Source organism: Geotrypetes seraphini, chromosome 10, assembly GCF_902459505.1.
Source record: "Geotrypetes seraphini chromosome 10, aGeoSer1.1, whole genome shotgun sequence".
In the NCBI taxonomy this organism is placed as follows: domain Eukaryota; kingdom Metazoa; phylum Chordata; class Amphibia; order Gymnophiona; family Dermophiidae; genus Geotrypetes; species Geotrypetes seraphini.
The window spans coordinates 72,947,548-72,958,894 of NC_047093.1; the positions used below are offsets into that span (position 1 = coordinate 72,947,548).

The 11,347-nt window shown below is 41.3% G+C and overlaps 1 long non-coding RNA gene across 1 annotated transcript; it reads left to right on the top strand.

The window, feature by feature from the left end:
• Positions 1 to 3,333: 3,333 nt before the first annotated feature.
• LOC117367562 lies at positions 3,334 to 10,772 on the top strand. Its single transcript, XR_004540794.1, has 3 exons — positions 3,334 to 3,438; positions 9,649 to 9,769; positions 10,304 to 10,772. It is a non-coding gene; the product is annotated as an uncharacterized LOC117367562 (long non-coding RNA).
• Positions 10,773 to 11,347: the final 575 nt, after the last annotated feature.

Genomic DNA, 11,347 nt, shown 5'->3' on the forward strand with positions numbered 1-11,347 from the left:
TGTGTAGCATTCTGTAATAATTTGGCTTATTCAGTTTTCTTGATAGTAGAGGGGATATATGTGAAGGGGAGGGGAGACAGGGGTTTTGTTGATCTTTGCCCTGTATTATTTGTATTTATAAAATGACAATTGTATAGAACATTGTTTCTTTTTATACTTTAATAAAATATGTTCAATATAAAATCATAACTATTTGAGGCTTGTGCGGATGGGATCAGATGGTTTGTGGGACCGAGCTCGCGGGGACGGGGCGGCGATGGTTTTTTAAAAAAAATTTCAGTCTTAGTAGTTTGCCGGTCCACAAAATAATTATTTTATTTCCGCCGGTCCATAGGTGTAAAAAGGTTGAAGAACACTGTTCTAGAGCTCAAATTGTGATGTCATAATGCCTCATTCCACCAATGCCTAAGCTCTGCCCTCATCTGCACAAGCCTCAAACACTTTAAAATCATTAGTGTTTGAGGCTTGTGTGGTTAAGGCAGAGCTTATAGGAATGGGGCAGGGACAAAGACAAAACCCACCGGGACGGGATGGGGACATTCTTGTCCCCGTGTCATTCCCTAACCCTGAGCAAGTCACTTAACACTCCATTGCTCCAGGTACATTAGTCAGATTGTGAGCTCACCATGACAGAGAGGGAGAAATACTTAAGTACCTGAATGTAAACCACTATGAGCAGTATATAAATATTAAAGTAAATAAATAAAAATTTAAGGGTGCACTAAGGCCTTTCCTGTTTGCTAAGGCCATTTTTATCATGGCTGTAAAAACCCTGATTTTCTCATTAATGGTCATGCTTTAATGTTGCGATTAACGCTTAGCCATTTAAAAAAAAATTTCCATAGAAGCACTTACCACATCCTGTTATGTACTGTAAAGCTTCAGCGTTATCTATGTGGTAACCAGTTAGCACGTGGTAATATAGATACACTAACCCCCTCTTTTACAAAGGTGCGCTAAGTTTTTTAGTGCGTGCTAAACACACGCTAGATGCTAACACGTGCATGTTATCCTATGGACGCGTTAGCGGTTAGCGCACGCGTTGATTTAGTGTGCGCTAAAACGCTTAACGTGCCTTTGTAAAAGAGGGCCTAAATGTACATGAGGTGTAAACGAAGATGCATACTTTCTTCACATATGTTTGTAGTCTAAGGCAGTGTTCTTCAACCACCGGTCCATGGACCGGTGCCGGTCCACAGAAATTTCCTGCCGGTCCACAGGGCCAGCACGTGCATCAGGCCCAAAACAGTGTTCTTCAACCGCCGGTCCACGGTGCGATCGATGCGGCGTTATCTTCGAGCCAACTCCCTCTTCCTCACTGATTCAGTGCACAAAGCCACGGACAGCGGCTCCTACGCACGTCCTGCGCCTGAACCGGAAGCCTTCTCTCTGACGTGTTGTTAATAAGATTATATTGTGTATCTCTGAAAAATGAATGGAAAAAATAGTGTTACAATTAGTACTATTATGGGGGCGGGGTCTGGAGTGGAGATTGGGTAGAGATGGGCGGGGTCTGGCCCACAACTTAGCCCAGTGTTCTTCAACCACCGGTCCACGGACCGATGCGGGTCCACAAAATAATTATTTTATTTCTGCCGGTCCATAGATGTAAAAAGGTTGAAAAACACTGGTCTAAGGCATTTTATAATCTACTTGCATGAGTACTGATTAGTATAGAAATATCCACTCTCTGCTCAAAAAAATACAAAACATTATTTAGCATACCGTTAGCACATGCACATTCAAAAATTACTGTGCGACACTGTACAGCATCTCACAGTAGTCCATTTTTTGCTGTGTTTGGGGCATATTAGCATCTAATGCAGCTTAGTAAAAGGACCTTGAAGTTTATTATTTTCAATTATTTTGTGAGAAATTGCTATATACCACCTTGTCACAATGCAATATGATACTATACAGTTTTGGTCTTATATTCTGTGAGTACCATAAATGTAATTCAATGCGGTTCACAAAAGAAACCAAATTAGTCCAATAACTGGGAACAGTAATTGATGCCTTCATGAATGTCTAACCTTGGCTGTCTACAAAGAATCCTGAACATCCATAACTTACATTAATATATCAGATAATTTAAAGCATCTCATAATATAGCATGTATTTCCTAAATGCGTGGTTTTCAAAGTCCTTCCAAATGTATAATCTATTATAATTCTAATATTTTTTGGCAATTATTCCATTCTTTTGCTGCCTGAAAAGCAAATTATTTGAGCAAACATCTTATACCCAATACCCTTGGGAGCTACAAAATGTACAGTAAAATGTAAAAACTATCTGTGTCAAAGTCAAAAGCAAACGGCCCCTTTTATCAAGCTGCATTAGAGGTTTTTAGTGCGGGCCGGCACGGTAAATGCTCCGATGCTCTTTGAATTCCTATGAGCATTGGAGCACTTACCTTGCAGGCCTGCGCTAAAAACCTCTTGCACAGCTGGATAAAAGGGGCCAAAAGTCTTTTGCAGTGTCACGACCTAACATTTTTTGGGGGTAGGGGAAACGGCAGAAGAGGCTGCAAAATTATTTTTTAAAAAGTTGAAATGCTGCAAAACAAGTTTTGAGCAATAAAATTAAAGTCGTGGATCTTTAATGTGTCTCAAAAATTTAGGATTTGACAATGTAAGGAAAGAATTAATATATTTTCTCTGAATAATTTATTAGAACAGACAAGATTTGCCGATTTTGTTTTTAGCATAATAAAAAAGTAGGGCTGGGCATTAATTTTTCAAGCACTAAGAAAACTGTTTAGCTTGAAGATAAAAGTAGTTAACCAAGTGTTACATTTGCTGATTTCTAATTTTATTTTATGTTGGACATACGAGGATGTGCTAAAAAGTTCTCCTCCAATAATGTGCACTATTATTTAACATTGCATTTCAGTGCATTAGTACATACCTATATCGGGGTGTACATGTGAGTAAAGCATAGGCATGATAAGGGGATGTTTCCCACTTGTGCACATAATTTATTTATTAAATTCATTCATTCATTTTATATCCTGTTACAATTTGCCATACTTATAATACAATTACGCGTGTGACATGTAGCACTTAGGCCTGCCATTGACTCAACACAAATGTGAGTTTATGCCTGTTTTCTACAATGGCATTGTGAGGGAGTCTATAGGAGACTGCCACTTTCCCTTAAGAATACTCTCTCACAGTGTCAGGTCCACTTTAAAACCCTAGTCCTGCCCAAGGAGGAAGTAGTACAGGAGGGATGGAGATAGGAAGGCATGACCCAGGAAGTATAAATAGATGTCACCCCAAATCTGAGATACTGCAACCACTACATTCTTCAGGTATGCCACGTTCAACTTGGAAACTTGTGAGTTTGTGTATTGACCCTGCCAGCTGCAGGCCAGCTTTGTGCACCTACTTGAAACTGTACTGATAACCTTGGACCCAGCGACCAAGCCAGAAACCTGTAAGAACAGCTGCTGAACCAAAAGACCTTCATGTATGTTGTGGCCCTGCAGGAGCAGACCACCCAAAGGCTCTGTTGTATTCCAGAATTAGCTCTGAATATTGCTTTCTTCCCACCTGTGAAATGAATAAGAGCTTTCCCCATACATCTGTAATTTATTTATTTCTATTTATATCCCGCCCTCCCAGAAAGCTCAGGATGGGTAACAGTAGAACAACCACAGTTTCTAAGAACGGGTTACCAGTAGAACAAACAGAGAGTCAGAGAGCAGGGTAACAGAAGAGCGGAGAGGTTTTAAAAGCTGAGAGAACTTAGGTACAATATTAGGGCTAACAATTTATCATCATGGCAGTGTATCTAAGGATAAGGTGAGGTTTATATGTTAACATTTACAGAGGGGAACCGGTTGGGATGAAGGTATGTATAGTTAAGGGGTAAGGATTTGGGTAGCTCGGGGATCATAGCAGGGCATGGACTGAAAAGCATAATGGAGGCATAAAGAAGGGAAGACAAGCAGTGAAGTAGTCTTGTCTATATAGCTGTTCAAATCTCTGTTCATAAAGTTTGGGGATTTCGTTGATACAGTTCCTCACAATCTCTTTCTGGTCCAGGGCAGTTAGCAGAACAGGAAGTTCTTTACTGCCTTCCGGTAGGTTGTCAAGGAGCCCAGGGATCTTATTTGTGTGGGTAGTTGATTCCATAGCATGGGAAGGAAGTGGTTGGGGGGGGGGGGGATGCTGAGTCATTTCTCTGTTTCGAAGCGGAGGCGGCGGTTGGACACTTAGCGATATAATTTGGCAGCTATGTAGAAGGGTGCTTTGTGGTGGAGGCTTTTAAGGGCTAATACAAGGCCATTGATGAGTGTGTTTCAATATGTGAGAGCACATAGGCGTAGAGGAGCTGAGTAAAGTCTGGTTCAGACAGGTAGGGGCGCAAGTAATAGAACGAGGTGGAGACGACTCGGGAGATGTGAGCAGTGAGAGAAAGATGGCCATCTAGTATCATACCAAGTCTGTGGGCCTGATATTATTTGTTTCACCTTAACTTGTTGAGTGTGTGCGGCTTGTCTTACCTGGTCCCTTGGCCCACCCTCATGTACCCTCAGGCATCTGTGCACACAGCTACCATTAGAAAACTGGTGCTCAGGGCCCAATTCTATAAAAGGCACCTAGCGACGACTAATTTGTAGGCCCCACTGCGCACAGTTGTCAAACGCACGGCACCGTTTACAGAATCATGCCTAGTGGTGCCTAAGCAGACTTAGGGCTCCTTTTATCAAGCCGCTCTAGCGGTTTAACGCACGTTATACCAAGCGCTAAACCGCTGGCCACGCTAGCCGCTACCGCCTCCCTTGAGCAGGCGGTAGTTTTTAGGCCAGTGCGGGGGTTAACGCGTGATGAAACGTCGTGCGTGTTAATCCCGCTAGCGCGGCTTGATAAAAGGAGCCCTTAGGTGCTGGTATATTAGGCTAGGTTTTACCTGACTTACCCCTCCCCCCCTTTTATAAAACTGTGATAGCTTAATGCTCTGTGCTGCTCCCAACACTTAAAGAGTTCCTATGAGTGTTGGGAGCAGTGCAGAACATTCAGAGCACCGGCCTGCACTTAAAATCGCTATTGCGGTTTAGTAAAAGGGGGGGGGGGGGGTTCATTTACCACCGCCTACCTTAGACCAAGTCTGTTCTCTGCCCCTAACCAAGCCTACTTTTCAGGTAGGTATCGTTGGGCACCTTGACTTAGACGTCGCTAGTTGCCGCACAGATTTCCAGTATAAAGCTACATCAAACAAGGAGGCTATTATAAGGACCTAATTGGGACACTCTTATTCAATATAATTTGGAAATACACATTTAGTGTTGATTTAAACCAGGGGTGTCCAACCAGCGGCCCCATAAAGTATTTTGTGTGGCCCCAGTCGAGGGCGATGCAGTGTTTTCCTCTGCTGCCCCCGGGTGTTTACCGTCTTGCCAGCTCCCTCCTCTGTCTTGCTGTAGCGTTTGCGCGGCCCCAGGAAATTTTTTTCGGCCAATGCGGCCCAGTGAAGCAAAAAGGTTGGACACCCCTGATTTAAACTAAACTAAACCTTAAGTTTGTATACCGCATCATCTCCATAAAGATAGAGCTCGGCACGGTTTACAGGTAAATTCAATAAACGAGGGAAGGACATAATAAGAAATGAGAGGTTATGAAGAGGATAGCTAGCTTTACATTTTAAATAGATAGCTTTATGTTTTGGAGAAAAGCCAGGTTTTCAGATGCTTTTGGAATAATTGGAGTGAGCCTAGGTTCAGCAGCGGGGCAGGAAGGTTATTCCAAATCTCAGTGAATTTGAAGAAAAGAGATTTCCCTTTTGGAGAAGGCCCTTCAGCCATCCTTTTACTGAACCCTGAGAAGTGGGGTGCGTTGTCAATGTGGATATCTTCAATTTACCTCACTTCATCATCTTCAGCATCCATTTAGTGGTCAATTACCACACCATTTAACCCAGGGGTAGGGAACTCCGGTCCTCGAGAGCCATATTCCGGTCGGGATTTCAGGATTTCCCCAATGAATATGCATTGAAAGCAGTGCATGCAAATAGATCTCATGCATATTCATTGGGGAAATCCTGAAAACCCGACTGGAATATGGCTCTCGAGGCCCGGAGTGCCCTACCCCTGATTTAACCCATTAATTCAACAACAATTTATTATATAATATAATAAAACAAGAAGAGAGGTTTTTATAGGATCAGTGATTGAAATCTGGAACTCATAAGTCTCAGACTTGAATCTTTTAGTATTCCATCAGTTTCTGAGCAGGTTTCTGAGTTCCTTTTTCCTCTCTTGCATTTACATATATATTTTTTGAACACCTTTGTTTTGTCACCGGTGGTCATTTAAGCCATTAAACAACAACACAATTTATTATTTCTGTAGCACTACCAGGCGCACGCTGTGCTGTACACTGTAAAATTAAGTTGCATGCAAGTTATAGTTAGGCTTCATTAGACATCTGTGATTAGGGCACCTAGCAGCGTCTAAAGTAGGCCCTCGGTGTCCACCATCATGGAGCCAAACACGTGGAGGGACATAATCAAAAGAAACGTCTCAGTCCATTTTTGGCCTAAGTCGCTAGTCGCCCAAAGTCGGCTAAGTAAAATGTCCATTCCCAAAAAATACGTCCAGAATGTGTGGAGGTTTTTGTTTTTTTTTTTAAATCGTCTAGTTGGACGACCAGCCGTTTGATCATCCAGACCGCTAAGTCGTCTATCGTTATATCCCATTCTCATCCAAAATTTTGTCCAAGTCAAAAACGCCCAGAACAAGACCTTTTGGACATGGGCGGGGTCAGCAAAGTGATGGACTGGATACCCAAACATAGCACCAGAGTAGTGGGGTACCTTACGGGGCACTGCTATGAACTTCACAAAAAGGGTGCCACATACACATCTCACCACAACAACCTAATAGGTCATGGTGAGCCCCCCAAAACACCCCCCCAGAACCTACTAGACCCACCTGTCTACCACCCCAATAGCCCTTATATGCCACTTATATGGCAGTACATAAGGGTTTTGGGTGGTGCACATGTTTCACCATGTATGCAGTGGTTAGAGTGGCTTAAGGGCCTGGGTCCTCCTCTCCATGGTTCACTAGCCCACCCCCTCAGACCACTTAAGCCACCTCTTTGCAACTCTATTAGGCTTTCCTATGCCAGGCTGCCAGGTGCTGATGTTCTGGAGGCAGATATGTGACATTTTTATTATGAATTTTATGGCGGGGGGGGGGGACAGTGATCACTGGGGGAGTGTGTAGGGATCTATACTTTGTCCCTGCAGTGGTTATCTGGTCACTTTGGATACTTTCTTGTGACTTAGACCTGGTTTTAGATGTCCTAAGTCACAACGTCCAAGTTCTGTCTAGGCAGTTTTGTTAAACTTTCGGTTATACATGCAGTACGACTAAGTCTAAGTACTGCAGCACTGTGAAGGCCTAAGTTGTTTGTAAATACATCTAAAACCCGGTTCAATTATTAGCACTTGGACAACTTGTCTCACTGATCGTCCAAGTGCTGATTTAGGCCGGTTTTTAGACGTATTTCCATTTCGATTATGAGCCCCATAGCATCCAGTTATAGCATTGTCCTCTTGTATTATAAGTCCTCTGAGCACAGGGAAGCAGTTACTGTACTTGAATGTAGCTTGCCTTGAACTACTGAAAAAGGCGATAGTCCGAATTCTCTAAATGCTACTAAATTTGATAACATAATACTGGGTTAGACCAAGGGTCCATCTAGCCTAGTATCCTGTTCCCACAGTGGCCATTGGCATCCAGGTCACAAGAACCTGACAGAATCCCAAGTAGTAGCAACACTCTATGCTACCAATCTAGGGCAAGCAGTGGCTTCCCCCATGTCTATCTTACTAACAGACTATGGACTTTTCTTCCAGGAAATCTTTTTTATACCCAGATATACTAACTGCTAGTAACGAGTTCCAGAGCTTAACTTTTCTCTGAGTGCAAAAATATTTTCCATGTAACTTCATTGAGTGTCCCCTAGTCTGTGTAATTTTTGAAAGAGTAAAAAAAAAAAAAAAATCTATTCACTTTTACTCGTTCTATACCACTCAGGATTTTGAAGACCTCAATCATAAGGATGTCTCTTCATAGCGATGTTGGAGAGGTCTTTTGTTAAACAAGTACAAGTCTTTTGTTAAACAAGCTGTATAAGTGGTAGTACGAGAAATACAAGTTAAATCCAAAGTGGGTCATTGTTTCAGGAAATCTATTTCATGTGGTATCCCCAGTTAGCTATTATAATCTTTTTTTTAAATTATTATAAGTTCAGTGCTGTATGGTTAGGGATTCAAAATTATATTGTAGCTGTGTTTTAGATGTAAAGAAAGATTTTAGTTGAAATTCACTGCAAATTAGATCGACTAGCGCTTAAAGGAAAAAGAGAACTTTACAGTTCTCCCTCTGTGTGTTTCTTTGTCTACCCAGGTGTAGTTAATGTAAGCTACCATTAAGATATATTATTATACCACAGGTCCCATGTTATGCAATGAGACTAGTAACTAATAAGCTGTCTTAAAAGTAGCTCATGATGATAAATTCCTTGCTAAGTTTACAAATTTCCTCTTCTGTATTTAAAATTTAAAGTTTTGCTTCTTTTTTGATTTAGCTGGATTATACTACTACTTATTTCTATAGCGCTGAAAGGTGTATGCAGTGCTGCACATTTTAACATACAATAGACAGTCCCTGCTCAGAAGAGCTTACAATCTAATTTAGACAGGGCATTTCAGGGTTGGGGAGGTTATAGCGGGTATAGGTATCTGACAGCAGTGAGGGGGAGTTAAGAACTGAAAGCAGTTTCAAAAAAGTGGGCCTTTAGTTTGGATTTGAACACTGCCAGGGACGGAGCACGATGTATTGATTCAGGCAACCTGTTCCATGCATACGGCGCCGCAAGAAAGAAGGGACAGAGTCTGGATTTGGCAGTGGAAGAGAAGGGTACAGATAAGAGGGGCTATTATGTTATTTTGACGTTTGCTCTCCTATATATGAAAATATGCTAAAAATTTAAACAAAGAAGTACTAAGGAGTGGAGTTTTTTTTATGACCAAGGATGTGTCTTCATCTTCAAACTGTTGTTTGAAGTTGGTATGTTCAGAGGAGATAGTGTTTTTCACTGAATCCAACGTGACACTGAGGTCTTTTTCTCCACCTCTCAAAGTCTGTGTAACATAGAAACACAGAAGATGACGGCAGATAAGGGCCATAGCCCATCAGGTCTGCCCACTCTACTGACCCACCCCCAAGTCTACTTTCTTAGGGATCCCATTCCTGGTGACAGGTTCCCTTGGCTTAACCCTCTAAGGGATCCCACATGGGCATCCCATTTGCTCTTAAATTCTTGCACGCTGTTTGCCTCGATCACCTGCACCGGGAGATTGTTCCAAGGATCAACTACTCTCTCGGTGAAGCTACTAAGTAGTCAATTTAAAACAAATCAAAGAAAATATTTCTTCATTCAACATGTAATTAAACAGTAGAATACATTGCCAGAGAATGTGGTAAAAGCAGTTAGCTTAGCAGGGTTTAAAAAAAGCTTGAATAATTTTTAAAAGTTCATAAGTTATTATTAAGATGGACTTGGGAAAATCCTTTGCTTATTTCTAGGATATGCCACATAAACCATGTTTCACTGTTTTGGGATCTTGCAGATACTTCTGACCTGGGCTAACCACTATTGGAAACAGGACTCTGGGCTTTATAGACCTTGGTCTGACCCAGAACAGCAATGCTTATGTTCTTAAGCATTATTTTTATGAAAGGGCACCACAGGTAGGTGTCTAAGTTGGTGCTATTTTAAGAAGAAAAATAAGTGCATACTTGTTTCTTTATGTGTGTATATATAGATAGATAGATATAGATATAATACTAGCTAATTTAGCAGAGAACACACCTTGAAAGTAGGCATTATCATACACATAAATGTAAATGAAGATGAATACTTTCTTCACATATGCTTGTAGTCTAAGGCATTTTATAATCTACATCAGGGGTAGGGAACTCCGGTCCTCAAGAGCCGTATTCCAGTCGGGATTTCAGGATTTCCCCAATGAATATGCATGAGATCTATTTGCATGCACTGCTTTCAATGCATATTCATTGGGGAAATCCTGAAAACCCGATTGGAATACGGCTCTCGAGGACCGGAGTTCCCTACCTCTGATCTACATGCATAAGTATTAAATCTGCTCATAATCTGAACTCATGCACTCCCACTGATAAAATATAAATCATCATGTCATGGTGTATACTTTCCCACAAGTTGATATTTTATAAAAGCAATTATTTTGTGTTTCTTATATCTAGGAAATGCATTCTTCTCCAATGGCGGAATAATGCCAGGCTGACAATAACCCAATAGCTGAACCTGGTTTATGCTATGATGGTTCTTGAAAGACACCAAGCAGGCTGGCACGATGCTGAACACTGAACGAAGGCAGGGGAGCCAATTTGGAATGGGAGGCCCCATTGGGCACGCAGCTGGATTCTCAATTATTAACTTGGAAGGTCTCTTGTATATGTTTGTTTCTTGGATCTGGTCCTTGCATAAGGAATGCTGCAGGCATCAGATTCCATGTCAAAGTGGTTGCTTGAAGGGGTGGGGTGGCGGAAGGGGTCTGTTTCTTCTCGCTGGAAAATTGAAAAATTATATCTTTGTTCTACTTGTTGCTACAAGGCTTGGCAATTTGTCCCTTGTTATGCTCCTTTTATTAGTGTGTTGTTGTTTTTTTTTATTTTGGTTATTGCTGGCTTGTACCTGTGCTTCTAAGTTCCTAATAAAAATCATTATTTAAAAAAAAAAAAAAAAAAGGTGAATTGTGCACGTATGTGCACCCAGATACACAGGAATTACTTTATAGAATTACCTCCTAAAGGCAGCTTAGTAAGTTCTTGGTGGAACAGATACCCAACTGACAAATCCCTTCACTGGACAGTGAACTGGAAAAATATCAAAACATATCCAACATCATTCTTTCATTTCATTAAAAGGTCGAGCCAATCGTTACTAACCAAATGGCAGAATCAAAGAACTAGCAGGTGCTCTGTGATTTTTTTTTTTTTTTAATTTTTGCTTGTTCCAGGACTGTTTTAGAAGTTCTCACATTATTTTAAGTGCCAAAGAATATATGTCCAGAGAGTTCTTCGTTGTGTCCTGTAAGGGGCTGTGCAACTGAAAGTCTAGAGTTAGGAGGCAATAGTACCAAATATGTCAGGCCATTGATGGAATTATCAGCTATACTAGGCTTTATATGGTTCACCAGCCTGTTGGCACAATAATAATGATTTGCAGAGCATCTGCTACTTCTTTTCATTGTCCAATGCGCTTTTATTTCATTCTTTTCTTTAGCA